This window comes from Alexandromys fortis, unplaced genomic scaffold (assembly GCF_014885135.2).
Source record: "Alexandromys fortis isolate MF-2015 unplaced genomic scaffold, M_Fortis_MF-2015_v1.1 scaffold_11, whole genome shotgun sequence".
NCBI classification, from domain to species: Eukaryota; Metazoa; Chordata; class Mammalia; order Rodentia; family Cricetidae; genus Alexandromys; species Alexandromys fortis.
Genome location: NW_026067912.1, coordinates 19,448,518 through 19,464,640, shown reverse-complemented (window position 1 = coordinate 19,464,640; position 16,123 = coordinate 19,448,518). Strand labels below are relative to the sequence as shown.

The window sequence follows — 16,123 nt, the reverse complement described above, 5'->3', positions numbered from 1 at the left end:
CACACAAAACCCAAATGACAAAAGAGAGGGGCTCACCTTTAAATGAAAATTTCATGAGAACTTGTTTTTGTGTTCAAGTTTAGAGATTCGGAATCTGTATTTCGAATGAGCTCTTGGAAAACGCAGACAAGAGTCCTATTTTCATTATTATTTCTTTAAATTTGAATGAGGCAATAAGGACTGGTTATTTTATACTTTGAGTTGATTTGGATCTATTCCCTTTAGTTTCTGCTGAGACGTACACACAAACATACGAATTCTTCAATTACATATAATGGTTTCATCTCATTATTGTTCATGCTTAGCAGACATGCTCAGCAGGGCTGCCCATTATTTGCCTACCGTGATTTAATTTAGTTGCTGCCTGCTGCCAGGATACAATAGTCATGATACTGTGCTTGCATGGCATCACCGTTATCCTAAACATTATACTAGTGCACAGACTAGGAATTCAAGAGTGCCAGCATTGACATAGGATTTTTAAAACCCTGATGTTAAAGTAATTTACTACTCGTGTGTGTGTGTGTGTGTGTGTGTGTGTGTGTGTGTGTGTGTGCATGCTGTGAAGGCCAGAATATGACATCATTATGTCTCCCTTAATTGCTTTATCACCTCAATCTTTTGAAACAAGGTCTCTCATTGAAACTAAAAATCACCATTCCAGCTAGATGGACTAGCCTGGGACCTTTTGATCGGCCATCTCTCTGTGCCTTGTTAGTGTTAAAGATACATACCAACACAATAGCTGTTTACAAAGATTGAGAGCATCCATCTTGGGTTCACTAGGCTTGGTGCAACTACTTTACCCATGGAGCCGACTCCTCAGCCCTCCAAGGAGCATTTTAATGATTATGAAGTCTCAAGAAGAACACAAGTGAACATATCTGGGAGCACAAAAGATTATGTCTGCTCTTTTTTTTGTAGGCAAAAAAAAATCTATCATATCTGCTGTTAGAAATACATAATGTTATTCACAGTTATTGCTACTGTTTTTTTAGTGTTTTCATGGATTAAGAAAATTTCTTTTTTATTAAGAATTTTTTAATTCAATCTTCTCTCATTTTACATAGCTATCCCCATTCCCATCCCCACTTCCTCCTCCTCCTGCTTCCTCAACCTTCCCTCCACCCCATTTCCCTATTCAATCTTCAGAAAGTATAAGGCTTCCCATGAAGAGCTGACACTTCAGTTTTAGGCAAGACCAAGACCCTCTGTTCTATATCTAGGCTGAGCAAGGTAGCCCTCAAAAAGAATGTGTTCTTAGATACCAGTTCAAGCACTGGGAATAAATCCTGGTCCCTCTGTCAGTGGTTCCACAGACTGTCTAGCCTCACAACTGTCTCCCACATTCAGTGAACCTAATTTGGTCCTTTGCAGGTTAGTCTGCTATCAGTTCAGAGTTAATTGCCTCTCACTAGCTCAGGTCAGCTGTTTCTGTGGGTATCACTATCATGGTCTTGACCCTTTGCTCATATTATCCCTCCTCCCTCTCTTAGGCTGGTCTTAGAAAGCTTGGCCCAGTGCTTTACTGTAGATCTCTGTATCTGCTTCAATCAATTGCTGGTTGAAGGTTCTATGATGACAATTAAGATAGTCACCAGCCTGATTACAGGGGAAGGCCAATTTAGCTGTCCTTTCCACTGTAGCTTAGTGTCTCAGCTGGGGTCATCCTTGAGGATTTCTGGGATTTTCCCTAGTTTTATGTTTCTCAATAGTCCTTTAATGGCTTCCTCAATCAAGATATCTCTTTCCTTTCACTCCCTCACTGTCCATCCCACTTCTTGAGCATTCCATTCCCTCATCTTCTTCACTTTCCTCCCTTTCTCTCTCCCCCTCCCCTTCCACATTCCCTTCTCCCCACCTACTAATTTTCCTAGGAAGTCTTGATTGTTTCCCCTTCCCAGGGGAATTCATGTATATCTCTCTTAGAGTTCTTCTTGTTACCTAACTTCTCTGGAACCATGAACTATAGGTTGATTATCCTTTGCTTTATGTCTAATATTCACTTATGAGTGAGCACATACCATGTTTGTCTATCTGGGTCTGAGTTACCTCACTCAGGATAGTGTTCTCTAGTTTCATCTATTTGCATGCAAATTTCAAGATGCCATAGCTTTTTTTTTCTCCACTGAGTAGTACTCCATTGCATAATTGTAGCACATTTTCTTTATAAATTCTTCAGTTGAGGAGCATTTAGTTTGTGTCTAGGTTCTGGCTTTTACAAATAAGGCTGCTATGAACATATTTGAATAAATGTCCTATAGTGTGATTGAGAAGCCTTTGGGTATATATCCAAGAGTGGTATTGCTGAGTCTTAGGGTAGGTTTATTCCCAAATTTCTGAGAAACCACCATTGTAATTTTTAAAGTTTGCACTAGCACCAGCAATGGAGAAGTGATGTAGGTGGGTCTTCTTTCTATGTGTTGCTTTCATTGGTTAATTAATAAAGAAACTGCTTGGCCTGGTAGGTCAGAAAATTAGGTGGGTGGAGTAGACAGAACAGAATGCTGGGAAGAAGGCAATGAGACAGACGCCATAGCTCTCCTTTCCGAGATGTACGCAGGTTAAGATCTTTCCCTGTAAGCCACCACGTCGAGGTGCTACACAGATTACTAAATATGGGTTAAAGCTAGATGTGAGAATTAGCCAATAAGAGGCTGAAACTAATGGGTAAGGCAGTGTTTAAAAGAATACAGTTTCCATGTAATTATTTCTGGGCATAAGCTAGCCAGGCGGCCGGGAGCCAGAGGGCAGGAAAGCAGGCCCGCTGCTCCTCCTACAGAGAAGTGTTTTCCTTATTCTGCAATCTCTCCAGCATAAGCTATCATTGGTGTTTTTGATCTTAACCATTCTGATCGGTGTAAGATGGCATCTCAGAGATATTTTGATTTGCATTTCCCTGATGACTAAGGATGTTGAGCAATTTTTTAAATGTCTTTTGGCCATTTGCAATGCTTCTATTGAGAATCTCTGTTTAGATCTGTACTCCATTTTTTGATTGGATTATTTGGTAATTTCTCTAATATAGTAAAATGGCAATCTTACCAAAAGCAATCTACAGATTGCAATCACTAGCAAAATCCCAGAACAGTTCTTCACAGACCTCAAAATAACACTCAATTTCATGTGAAAACAAAAAAAACAAACAAACAAAAAACCCAGAATAGTCAAAACTATCCTCCAAAATAAAAGAACGTCTGGAGGCATCACCATTCCTGATGTCAAGCTCTGTTATAAGGAAAACAGCATGGTGCTGGCAGAAAAAAAGACAGGTGGATCAATGGATTGATTTGAAGATCCTGATATTTATCCAAACACATATAAACACCTGATTTTGTCAAAAAGTCAAAATTATACAATGGAATAAAGAAAGCATCTTCTATAAATGGTGCTGGCATAACTGGATGTCAACATGAAAAAGAATGCACGTAGATCCATTTCCATCCACATGCTCAAAACTTATATCTTAATGGATCAAACACCTCAACATAAATCCAACACTGCATTATCAAACTGTAAATGTCTAATAATATTTAAAATATTTAAATATCCATTTTTATTTATTTAAGGTTTCTCTCTCTCTCTCTCTCTCTCTCTCTCTCTCTCTCTCTCTGTGTGTGTGTGTATCTGTGTGTGTGTGTATCTGTGTGTGTGTGTACATTCATGTCCACTGATCATGCATGCCAAGGCATTCAGGAAAAGGTCAGAAGACAACTTTTCATGAACTGGTTCTTTCTTTTCATCTCTTTTTACTTTTTCGCTGAGGCAGCATCTCTATTTTGATTTCTTTCACTTCACTGAAATGTGAGCTTCTGGCTATGTCTCCTACATCTGCTTACTACCTTGTAGTAGGAATGCTGGCTCTAGAAAAACAGATGAGAGCCTCTCATCCAGGTACCTCACTTGGGTTCTAGGTTTGAACTCAGGTCATCAGGTTTGCACAGCATGTCCTTTTACCATGAGTCGTATTGCTCCATCATTTTAATAGTCCCAATGACACATGAATTCATATACTCAGGGTTAGCATTGTGGATAAATTTGCAAATCCAAAGCTTCCAAGGCTGTATTCTACAGCTAGTTTTCATGTCCCCGAAATATTCTTTTTGTCGCATACTCAGTTGTCTACAGTTTATTGTAAGTAATTTCCAAGAGCAGAAAATTTACTCCACCCACATAGTGTTACATAATTAAAATGATTTTATTAATGTTTCCAAACAAGTTTAAATGTCAACTTTCTCTATAGTGACTCTATCCTAAATATATTCAGATGTGTGCTTAATGATCAAGTGTTTAACTACTAGTCCTGAACATATTCCACATCCATTTTGTTTAAATGTGTGTGATTTATGCCCATATGTGACTTTAAGTGTATCCAGGTGTGTTCATAGGGGTGCAGACACACTCAGAAGCCAGAAGTTGATGACAAGTATCTGATTCTATCACTACCTTATAACTGTTCACAAAGTCTCCTGATTAGGAATATTAGCCATTAGCACAACCAAATGTTCCTCCTACTTCGGGCCTCCATACATGTATGCAAACACATAATAAACAAAAGAAATGTAATTAAAAATATTTAGGATCCTGGACTAAAAATTTTCACTGAACAAATAAGTGATTAATTCTCATATAAAACAATGCTAGAATTACTTCTTTGGCCAATGAAGTCTCTAATAAACTATGGCTTAATAACCACATGGAATATTACTCATGCTTGAATAACAAAAATTAAAATAATAAGAAAATGTATTCCAAACTCAAAAAATAATTTTAGTGTAAATTTTATCAACTCCATGGTATGCTCCACAAATTTGATTCAAAATTTTCTAATATATAAATTCATTGAAAAGAAATACACACAATTTTCCTTCTTGTACACCTGAGCAGGATAGTGCTCTATAAAGCAAATGAAGTATGATTAATCTCAATTTAAATTTATGACCCAAAACCAGATGTGTTTTACACACTCTGTTACACTTTGGAGACAGAACATTATTATATAGATTAAAACAATGAAATATTGTAGAATGATTTTTTTTTTTAGATTTGATGCAGCAAGGACTAAACAAAGGAAATAAACATTTCACTGAGGAGCCATCTCTCATATATTCTAAGCATAACATTGCTGCGGGATGTCTTTCTGTATATGTGTCGCTTTTATTGGTTGATAAATAAGGTTGTTTCAGACAGTGGCTTAGCAGGGTAAAGCTGTGTGGTAAATCTAAACAGAGACAGGGAGAGAGAACACAGGCAGAGTAGAGGAGATGCCATGATGTTGCCTAGAGAGTAATGTACCACACCAGTAAGCCGCAGCCTTGTGGCAATATACACATTAATAAAATGCTTTTATTTAGTAGTTAGAGCTAGCCAGTAAGAAGTCTAAGACATTGGACAAACAATGTAAATTAATAGAGTTTCTGTGTGATTATTCGGATCTGAGTGCTAGGAAACAAAAGTGCAGTCATAGAATAACATAGAATAATTAAGCATGTAATACTGATGTCTTGGCAAAATACAATGTCTGAATATTTTACCTTAGGAGTATAGAAGGATTCTATGATACAAAGTTATTAACATGACCAATCAAGCAGCATAAGATGTGAATCAATTCAACTGTTAGCATGTGAATGTTATCATCTAAAAATGATTTTGTTCAAAATGACTCAAAAATCTTAAATCAAACAATGTTAATTGATCCAAAATTATTCACATTAAACAGAGGTTTAAACTCACATTTTAAATGATTGAAAAGCATTGACAAAATAATGAAGTCTTCTTTATATATTGCCCTCAATGAATTTTAATAGAGGGCTGATTTTTCCACTAAAACAAAACCAAAAGACTCTAAGCTTTTAAACAAAGCACTATTGTGGAACACCATGCCTCTATTGTGAAATACAGATCAGACCAACCTATTGTTTCAGAATATTACTAAGAAATGCCCAAAGTAAGAGTAGGAAAAACATAACACTTATGTAAACAAGTTATACTCCAGGCATTAGGAAATCTAATCTACAGAATATGTGTTTTAAGTACATCACTATATTTAAAGGGAGAGAAAACAAACGTTGGCATCTAGTTGTTGAAACAATTAACTTCTTTAATTTTAGAAATAGTTATAAATGTGGTATAAGGGACGGCTATAGTCATTGATGAGAACAAAAGCTCCAGATGGAGTTTCTCCATCATGTGTTTTGCAGCGAGATGATGATAATTAGGGAACAAATCTGGTTGTGACTGGTATGTCGTGGTGGAAGACACTGCACAGATGAATGTAACTAACCAATGAGAATGACGGGAAGCCTTTAGGACTGAAGACAAAAAGAGTGAAATGATGGCAAAGCCCATGGCTGAACACGTGACTGTTCTCTCAAACAGAGAAGTGGATTTTGTCATCTGCCCTCCTTAGAAACTTGGTAAACAGCTCATCTAGTTCCACCTCTAACTGTTCCTACAACTGTTCTCACAATTTTCAGCATCTTGAGTGTAGGAATGGCTTCACATAACTCATCTCTATAATCTGTTAAATTAAATCTACTGAAACAGAACAGTAAGACTTCATTTGTCCTCCAGATAGAGGACTTGATCTGTAGGACACGGCACTTCCAAAGTGTCACAGGGGCTAAACAGCCTTCATGAGGTCTCTATCTATACTTCTCGTAACTAATTTCAACCCCTAGACACCTGCAAAACAGGGAAACACAGCAACCAAATAGAATTGGCACCTCACAAAAGAAATAAACATGTTTATATCTAAGTTTCTAGTTGCAAATCTGTTAATTACAATCCTCTCCCTGGTAAAAACAAGGAGAGCAACCAGAAGCTACTGTGAGGTGATAACTCATATTTGTCACCTTCTCAGGAGACAAATTTAGGAGACAAACTTAGGAGACAAGCCTATGGGAAATTCTTACCCGTGTTTAGATTGGCTTAACTGAGGCAAGAGAAACCTATTCTGATGTTAGGCACTTATCCATGGTCTGGGAACCACAAAAGAAAGGAAAAAAGGAATTAGAACTAAGCAATAGCATTAATAATTCTTTTCCCTAAGCATTGATGCTACCGTGCTATTTCTGCCAAGATGGACTACACTTTCAGTTAGCCAAAATAAACTCTTCCTTAATTAGATTCCTAAGGTATTTCACAACAGAAAAAGAAAAGTACAGAATGCATGTTTTCTTCCTATTTCTTTCACACAGAAGTGTGTGTGTGTGTGTGTGTGTGTGTATGTTTGTGTGTATGTGTCTATTATGTATTTGGGTCTATGTCTATGTCTCTGTGTGTTTCAGGTTCTCTCTGCGTATGTGTGTCTATCTGTGTCTGGGTGTTTGATATGTCTGTGCTTTATGTTTATCTATGTGTCTGTTTTTGTAAGTTTGTGTCCATGTGTCTGTGACTATTTGTCTGAGTCTGTCTCTCTCTTTGTGTGTGTGTGTGTGTATCTGTGCATCTGTGGGTCTGTGTGTATCTGTGCCTCTGTGGGTCTGCATTTGTACCTGTGTGTGTACTCCTGTGTCTTTTTATGGGTGTATGTGTGTGTATGTGCACTTGTGTGTCTCTGTGGGTCTCTCTGTGTGTTTCTCTGTCTCTGTGCATCTATGTCTGTGTGTGTCTATGTGTGTGTGTGTATGTATCTGTATTTATGTTTGTGTCTGTGTCTTTGTGGGTCTCTGTGTGTATGTGTCTGTGTGTTACTCTGTGTGTATTACATACTTTTGAGTAAAGATGACAGGTACAAATACAGTTGATTAATTCAATCAGATTCTATAAACAACTTGAAGTACTGCTGAAAATTCTACTTATTTCTCTTTTATGCTACGCAATCATTTTCATAGACAAAACAGGTTAAAAGAAATAACTGCATATTTGCCCTTAAAACCTGCTGTGAATTTATTCAAAGCATTACTAAATTATTTTAAATCAGGTTTCTTCTACTACTCTATGTTCACTCATGAATTTCTCCTTAATTTTTCACAGTAAACACGGAATAAAAAGTCTAGGTCTTATTCGAGAAGATGTATGTCCTCATTAAAGATATTTTTCAGTTGATTTCAGTTGTGTCAACTTATGATTAACCACACTAATGAAGAGAAGCAGTATCACAGAGAACTCAGCGTGGAGAAATGCAAAGCTATTTATTTTTGCATCCACGTACTTTATTTCACTTTTAAAGCAGAGTCACAATCATCAAAATGGTTTACTTAAGCACACAAAACCATTATAGGTTCCCAAGCTTCTAGTTATTTTAGTAGATTAAAAAAAAAAGGCAAACTGGAAATGTTGTGATAAATAGGAAGAATCTTAAATGAGATGTTTTAAATTGTTACAGTGAAAACTGTGAAACCTGAGATATGTATGAAAAAGAAACTACTTGGTGAGAATACACATGTATTTGTGCATGATTACATATAAAGCAACATAGATTTTATTTGCATATTTGTCCATATTTCATGCATGCACAAGGGAATATTGTTGAAGCATTATTAAAAATGGAGGTAATAACTTATACTAAAAGTACTTAGTCTGGAAGACATAAATGGCAGCACACAAAAGTGGAATAATATAATAACTTTCTCTTCACTATTTTAACAAAATATATAATTCAATTCACACTTAAAACATAAATAAAATAAACTCACATTTACAATACATATATACTCATAAATAAAATATGCTAATTTTTAAGCATGCATTAAATGCCTTATAATTTATCTTGTGTTCAACAGATCAATTAGCTTTGAACTAAGATACCCTGAAGAAAAACAGGCTATCTAAAAAATAATGGAAATATATTAAAAATTAGTAGAACTTAATTCTATATTTTTCAGATCTTATGGGGGTTTGAAATATTTTCTTACTCCTAGGGTGGTTCACAAATGGGATGATACATGCATATCAATGAAATATGCTTCTCTATTGCATATCATTTTTATGTGTGCTTATGGACCAATAGTATATATCCTGTCTATCAAAATTTAAGGTTTGATAGTATAAAAATACTGTAGACCTATAACATAGCAAATGGTAACATGCTTATATCTAGTACAATAACAATAAGTATACACAAATTTTGCAATGGTAAGAAAAGGAATGTTGCTCAGTTTATACTACATGCACACAGAACCAAAACTTACAATGCATACCTCTGAACTACATAATCTGAAATGTATATGCAAATGAAATTATATCTGCAAGAATTGATTTCTCATGTCTTCCTGAAACTATATGATCATCAATAGCACAGAGTACTTAGGGCCCTGTACCAGAAGTTAGACCTCCCGAGCTGAAATCCTTGCTTGTCTTCTTTGAAGTACCACCACACAGGCAAGAATTTGACTTCCTCAATTCATCAATAACCTCGTCTAAGTCTGAAGCTATTCTTGGGTTAATTAAACTAATACATATTAAATATAACAACATTATTAGACAGTTTTCAAAATTTTTAGTCATAAACTTAGCTCTATTCAATAAATATGACACTTATGATATATACTTAACAAGCTAAGATTAAATCATTCTTGTATTATATTTACTTTTTGTAACTTTTCCTATGATAACCAGTTTTATGCAAGCAAAGAGAAGTCACAATTCAATACACTCTCCACTCATAAATGTCATCAAAGCAACTTTATTATAACAACATTTACCAAGATTGACAAGACTGAATGTTTACAGATAATTTCCAATTGTCAAGGTTTATGATTCCATTATAAAAATTTGTTTTCCAAGAAAAAAACATGAATGCATTTCATTCTGTTTGACATAACATTTTCATTACTTTTTTTTTTTCTGAGCACAATGGCATGACTTATTGGGAAACCAAGAGAAAAATAAATTATTTAAATCCTAGTATGAGATTCAATAAATAAAACAGGGCTAAATTTGGTAATATAATATGAATGCAAATAGTATATAATATATTGTGTATAATATGGAATGTAATGGAAGCAGAAAAAGAAGTATGAATTCTGAAGAATTACTTGGGTGCAAATTCTTGCTTCATATGCCAGACTAAAATTTCTATTGGTTATGCACAGCCAGATCTTGAGAATATTTAACATAAGATACAAATGTTTCTAGATCTAATTGTGACTTTGATTATGAAATGGTTCCTTAAAGATCCAATCACTAAAGTGTTGTCTTGTAAGGTGGAAGAGTTTTGAGGCAGCAGACCTTTTAACAAGTAGAGTTGTGCAGGTTTGCAGCTCCTTGAGCTCCTTACTTCTCTCTTAGCTTCTTTGCTTGCTGTGATCTAAATCGTTTCCTCCCCAATGTTCACCCTCTCCAGGTACACACAGCAAAGTGGAAGAGGTCTCTTGGACTAGAACCTCCAGAAACATGTCTCAAACCAGCTTTTGTTTTCTCTATAACTGATGTCTTTCATTATGCCCAGAGAACACTGACTGAGTCCCAAACACTACTGCTTCACCAAGTATACTTTGTGTTAAGAACATCCTCTGAAGCTGAAGATGCTTGTTTTGAACCTGTAAAAAGCATTCTGTACTGTGTCACGGAATCTAGTTAATAAGGCTCGCAGGATGTTGAATTATTACGATTATGGTGACAGGAATGTTCTCATTTACATGAATAAGCTTGCTGGTTAGTGTGGCTTTCCTTCGTTAGGTGAGCTAGCCAGGGCACAAGCTCTATCTAGCTACTGAGTTGGAGAGTAGTATTTAGTGCCTAGCATTTTCTTCACGGTCTTGCTAAGGCCTCTGTTGAATGTAATCACCAAGAGCTTTCCATTTAAATGAAAGATTTTAATCAGTTAAAGTGAAGACGGTAATGATATTTCTTTGGAAAATTTTCAGAAATAAATCTACTTGCTAGATGGATACCCCTAGAAACTGGATGAAGTGACTTGTAACAACCAATAAAAATAGACATGGTAAATAAAGTTAAAAATCTCAAATCAGCAATCTAAGCCATGTTTCTAAAAATAAATGGAATTCTGACTTAATCATGTACCTAATTATCTCATTCCTAACTTTATTATACTGAAATAAACATAGTTACTGCATAGATTTTCCTCTCGTGCGTGTTTATGTGTTCAGCATTTTAAAGTCTAACCAGGCAATGAATACTATTTCTAGAATATAGCAGGTATGAGAATTTATATATTTTTATTTAAAAATAATGGATTCTTACCTTGATCAAATGGTTTTCCTGGGCTCCAAGTGCGGAAATAATCATCCTAAGAGAGGGAAATAGCACAATTTAAGTGTATATGATAAGTTAAAATAGATGGATTCATATAAAATCTAAAATAATATATGAAACAGAGAAACAGCGTACAAACCTCTACTTCCTGCAATGGCAAGCAGCAAATTTAAAAAATAAAAAAGAAAGGGAACAGAGAAAAAGAATAGTTACCAAAAAGGAACACAACTGCATACAAGTTAAAGAAACGAATTTCAATACATGTGCTCAGTTTCACTAGAAGCCAAGGGTTACTGTAACAATTTAATTATTTTTGTTGGCACTTCTCTTAAATATTATAATGAGCTGCTTTCAATTGCAATTCAATGTGCAATATAACATGCAGATAATTACCCCTAAGCTAATAAGCTGTAAAGTATCTTACTAGATTCCAATTATAGGAGTTCATTTCCCACTAGTACAATAGTAAATGGATCCATTAATATAACAGGGAAAATATCAAGTGATTCTACAATAGCCCATAGAGTATAAATAGACTTTATGCAAATCATTCACACATTAATTGAATAACCAAGGAGTACATCAAAATGCAATTGGGAGATTGAGAAAAGCACACCTAATTAAACCCCGGTTAATGTNAATAGTAAAGTTAACTGAATGACATAAAACTGGAGCAATGTACACCAAAATCATTAGAAAGCACATACAACTGGACCTCATATTATGTTTTTCTTTAAAGCCTTGCACAGTATTTCATCTGTAGTGTCTTCAGTCATGAATAAAAAATGATTTTGCATCTCAAATTAATGCACTGTTTTTATAAAGATAATATAAGAAACAAAACCCAGCATGAAGAGTTGCAATACTTCTGGATGGTGCACCCACACCATCTACTTAAGTGAAAAGTCACAAATCTCAAAGAGTACTAAAAAGTCAAGAAGAAATTCTTGTTATTCTGTTGTACCTCGTGTCCCAGGTTCCTCCCTCCCGTGTTCATAAGCTCATGACATTTATTTTTCAATTTTGTGACCCATGTTTTAAACAAGTGGGACTTTGGGTTTGGTACTGTATTTGAAGTATGGCAGTTTCAGCAGTGTTTGCAGTCAACAAGTCGAGACAGTGTCAACCTCTTTTACAGGATGTATGATTAGTTCATATTTCATTGTTATAAAACTGGATCTTGCTGACCCACTTGACTGTTAATAGCAATCATTTGGAGACCCATGGACGTCTGTGTTGTGATTCATGATTGCATTGACTGTATCATGGCCACATGATAGTACAGCTTTCCCCTTTCTTCTATCTCACCTCCTATTCTCCTCCTTTGCTGTTCTTTGATCTTAGAGCAGGTGATACTAATACACATTTGCTGATGAGCACTACTCAACAGTTACTTATTCTCAGTATTTTTACAGTTCTGTGTCTCTGGGTTCCCTTCATGGTTAAGAGAAGTCTCTTTATTAAGAGAGAATCATTTGTTTATGGGTATAAAGAAGAATTTAGACATTTTACTTTTAATTATAAAAACAAGTATAATTACCTACTCATTATAAAAATTAATTTTCATTTCCGAAGTTTTATTTTCTTATTATAACTCCTAACCACCATCCTTTGTGTTCCTAACCACCCACTTCAAATGAAAGGAAAGAAAATCTCTAGAAGCCCTATCAGTCAGTTCTGTTTTGGGCGGGCCCAAATGAAGGTTACATTAAAAGGAACAAATGACAGCAGTCTGTACTAATAGGTTGTGTTCAAAATTATGTAGGATTAGATTAAGGGAGAATAATACCATGCCCCAGAATAATTAAATCAACATTGATCGTTTAAACTCTTTTTTTTTTAAATAAAATCTCTTTTTAAAGCAATTACTGCAAGATGGAATTCTTGGAAAGCTAATCTTTCAAATTAAATTACTTCACTAAGTGTCTAAAAGACTGGGGAACATGCATATGGCTCAATGGTTAAGAAACGTGTTGACCACAGAGTGGACAAGAGTTTGGTTAAAATATCCACACAGATACCTTTCAACCACTGTCAATCAAGTTAAACAACAACTGATACCCTCATCTGGATTCCTATGGCAACTACTCTCTTGTGTGCATGACACCACAACAGAGAGTGAGAGAGAGAGAGAGAGAGAGAGAGAGAGAGAGAATTTAAAATAAAACAAAAACTTTTTTAAGCTTCCAAATTCAAGATGAAGATCATAACATGCTTATTTTAATATATCATATCTTTAAAATGGTGTGTTCCTGCTTGAAGATATTGTAATATTTTATCCAAAGAATGAAGAGGAGTGAGACAGCTGTGCATTTACATATCCCCTAAGCATACCAGACATTAAATCTTAGCACACCTGCAACAGTCTGAGTATATATGAATTACAGGTCTGGCTTTAACTCTTGGGAGGAGAATCTACTTAGAAGAGTGATGATCTAGAACTCAGAACCCCAGAAGCCGAATTGGAAAAATAATACACAGCAATTTGAGAAGGACGTTTTGTGTGTATATATGGATATATAAACATATCACTAACAACAACAACAAAAACACCAGCAGCAGAACTTCAGGTGTGGAGAAGTTAGGACACTGACGCTCCTTAGGAAAGCCTGCCTCCCTTTGTTATTCCCTCAGACATCTCATGAGAGCTAACAAAACAATTCAGTTTATTCCAGTTCTAGAAGCAATGATGGAACCCTTCAATGTTAAAAGTCTGTTTTCAAAGAGATGTAATGGTAAGATTTAACCTCAGTCAAATGTAATTAACCACTCTGCAGACTACAATGCCCAGGCGTAATCAGTCTGGACCGATAATTATATAAAACATGTCATTAAAACTCTTTGGGAAACCAAGTGCAACACACATGCATGACTTCTGCATGTGAGAACTAAGAAGTGCACTTTATGGGTTACTTTTACTGATCAGCTCCATCTCTTCACGTCACTGGATGTTTACTTTCTTCATATTTACTTGTTTGTTTATTTTTGACAATGGTTTTGTTTGGTTAAACCATGGGAGTTTTGCCAAGATGAACATTAAAAGTATTTTTTTTTTCAACACAAGTGTTCACTCAACCACAATTTCTTTTCCTTCCACAGACTTTATGTCGATATTGGTTTTTCCACATCTTCAATTTAGATTCGAAACCAGCTCATCGGGGATTTAGTAAAGACCTAGAAGAAATGTTCCCAACTGGATAAACTTAGGTCTAGGAAAACACAGTCAAACCTGAATTAAATAAAAACAAGATGATTCTTGAATCATCAGCAAAATCTCACATTAATGAATTATACACACTACAAGCATTTAACATAGTTAACCTGAGACCTTTGTCAATTTCTTGTGCTAAGGAAATCATTGCTGGTTTTACATGGAGAAGTGTACATATGAAAATGTGCTATGTACAGCATTATTTAGAATGTAGTTTTCCTTGTGTTATAGTGCCTGGGTCCCTCTCTATTTTGTGAATTGTGTGTGTATTTTCAACAAAAACATTGACATTCATGCTATTTCAGTCCAGATAATTCTTTCTTGTGTAGAGAACAATGGGCTGGTCTGTGCTTTGTAGGCTATTTGCAGATCCCCAGGCCTCTATAAAAAAATCAGAAGGCATTCTCCTCAAGGTTTGACAAACAGAACTACCACCAGATGTTGGCAAGCATCTTCTGGGAGAAATATCATGCATTTCAAGAACATTTATGGAGAATTACTGGGATACAGGAAAAGGATATCAAAGCAAAATATATAATAGAAAAGTGCTATTAGTAAAGGTATTTTAATAAATATTTCATATTATTAAGATATTTTGCACAGTTATGATTTTGAAAGCATATTGTAGTAGACATACAATTTTGTATGAATTTCTCATCATTTAGGATTGCCTGTATCTAAGCTGTGCTTTTACACTGTTTATAACTTCTTGATATAACAAATATGCTAATTAATGTCTGAAAATTCTTCTGTTTTCTTATAAATACATTAGTAAGTTTTGGAAGGGAGGCAACAACACCAGTCATAATAATAAAAAGAGTTTGCTTTTATCACTGATTATAACATGGCATTATGCAAATTAAGTATGTCACAAGGAGAAGTATGTTTGTGAACATCAGCTGTTTTATTTGTGCCCACACTGCTTCATTTATATTAAAAATGCAAACACACTCAAAACTCAATATAATTTCTAACAGACAAAAAAACATAGAAATCTGCACAGAAACACAAAATACCTAGATTATCCAACACAACCCCCCAAAACTGAATGATGCTTGACTACAGCACAGCTCAAATAAAAATGGCATTTTACTAGCACAAAAACTGACATACAGACTAATGTAATAAAATGAATGACCCAGATACATAGCCTTGTAACTTCATCTACCTGACTTTTGACAAACAGGATAAAAAAAAAAAAATTGAGGAAAAGTGGGATCTTCAGAAATGGTACAAAGAAAACTGTAAATATCTATATATCTATATTTAGATGAATGAACCTATACTCTTATCCCCCAGAACAAAAGTAAACACCAAATGGATAAAAGACCTCAACATAAAAATGAAACTATATTTGTAGCCAATTAAGCAGACCAAGTTCTCTTCCCTACAGGGAACCTGATGGAGGTGGGTCTTGTAATAATAAAGAAACTGCCTCGGCCCTCATAGGACAGAAAATTAGGTAGGCGGAGTAGACAGAAGAGAATGCTGGGAAAATGAAGCTTAGTGAGAGAGTCGCCATGATGCTCCCTCTCCAGACAGATGCAGGTTAAGATCCTCTCTGGTAAGCCAGCTTTTGGGCTACACAGAATATTAGAAATGGGTTAGAACAATATGTAAGAGCTAGCCAATAAGAAGATGGACCTAGCCGGGCCAGGCAGTGTTTGAAAGAATACAGTTTCCTTGTAATTATTTTGGGGCATAAGCTAGCCATGCGGGCGGCCGGGTGCCTGGGACGCAGCCCTGCCGCCG

At 35.4% G+C, this 16,123-nt stretch overlaps 1 protein-coding gene across 1 annotated transcript in view; it reads right to left on the bottom strand.

Annotated features, from left to right (window-relative positions):
- Positions 1-11,190, bottom strand: part of Spock3 (SPARC (osteonectin), cwcv and kazal like domains proteoglycan 3) — a 220,951-nt gene extending 209,761 nt beyond the window's left edge. Inside the window, exon 1 of the mRNA XM_050138629.1 lies at positions 11,149-11,190. The gene's annotated coding sequence lies outside the window, so the exon portion shown is untranslated. The remainder of the gene's footprint in view (positions 1-11,148) is intronic.
- Between the last annotated feature and the right edge of the window lie 4,933 nt (positions 11,191-16,123).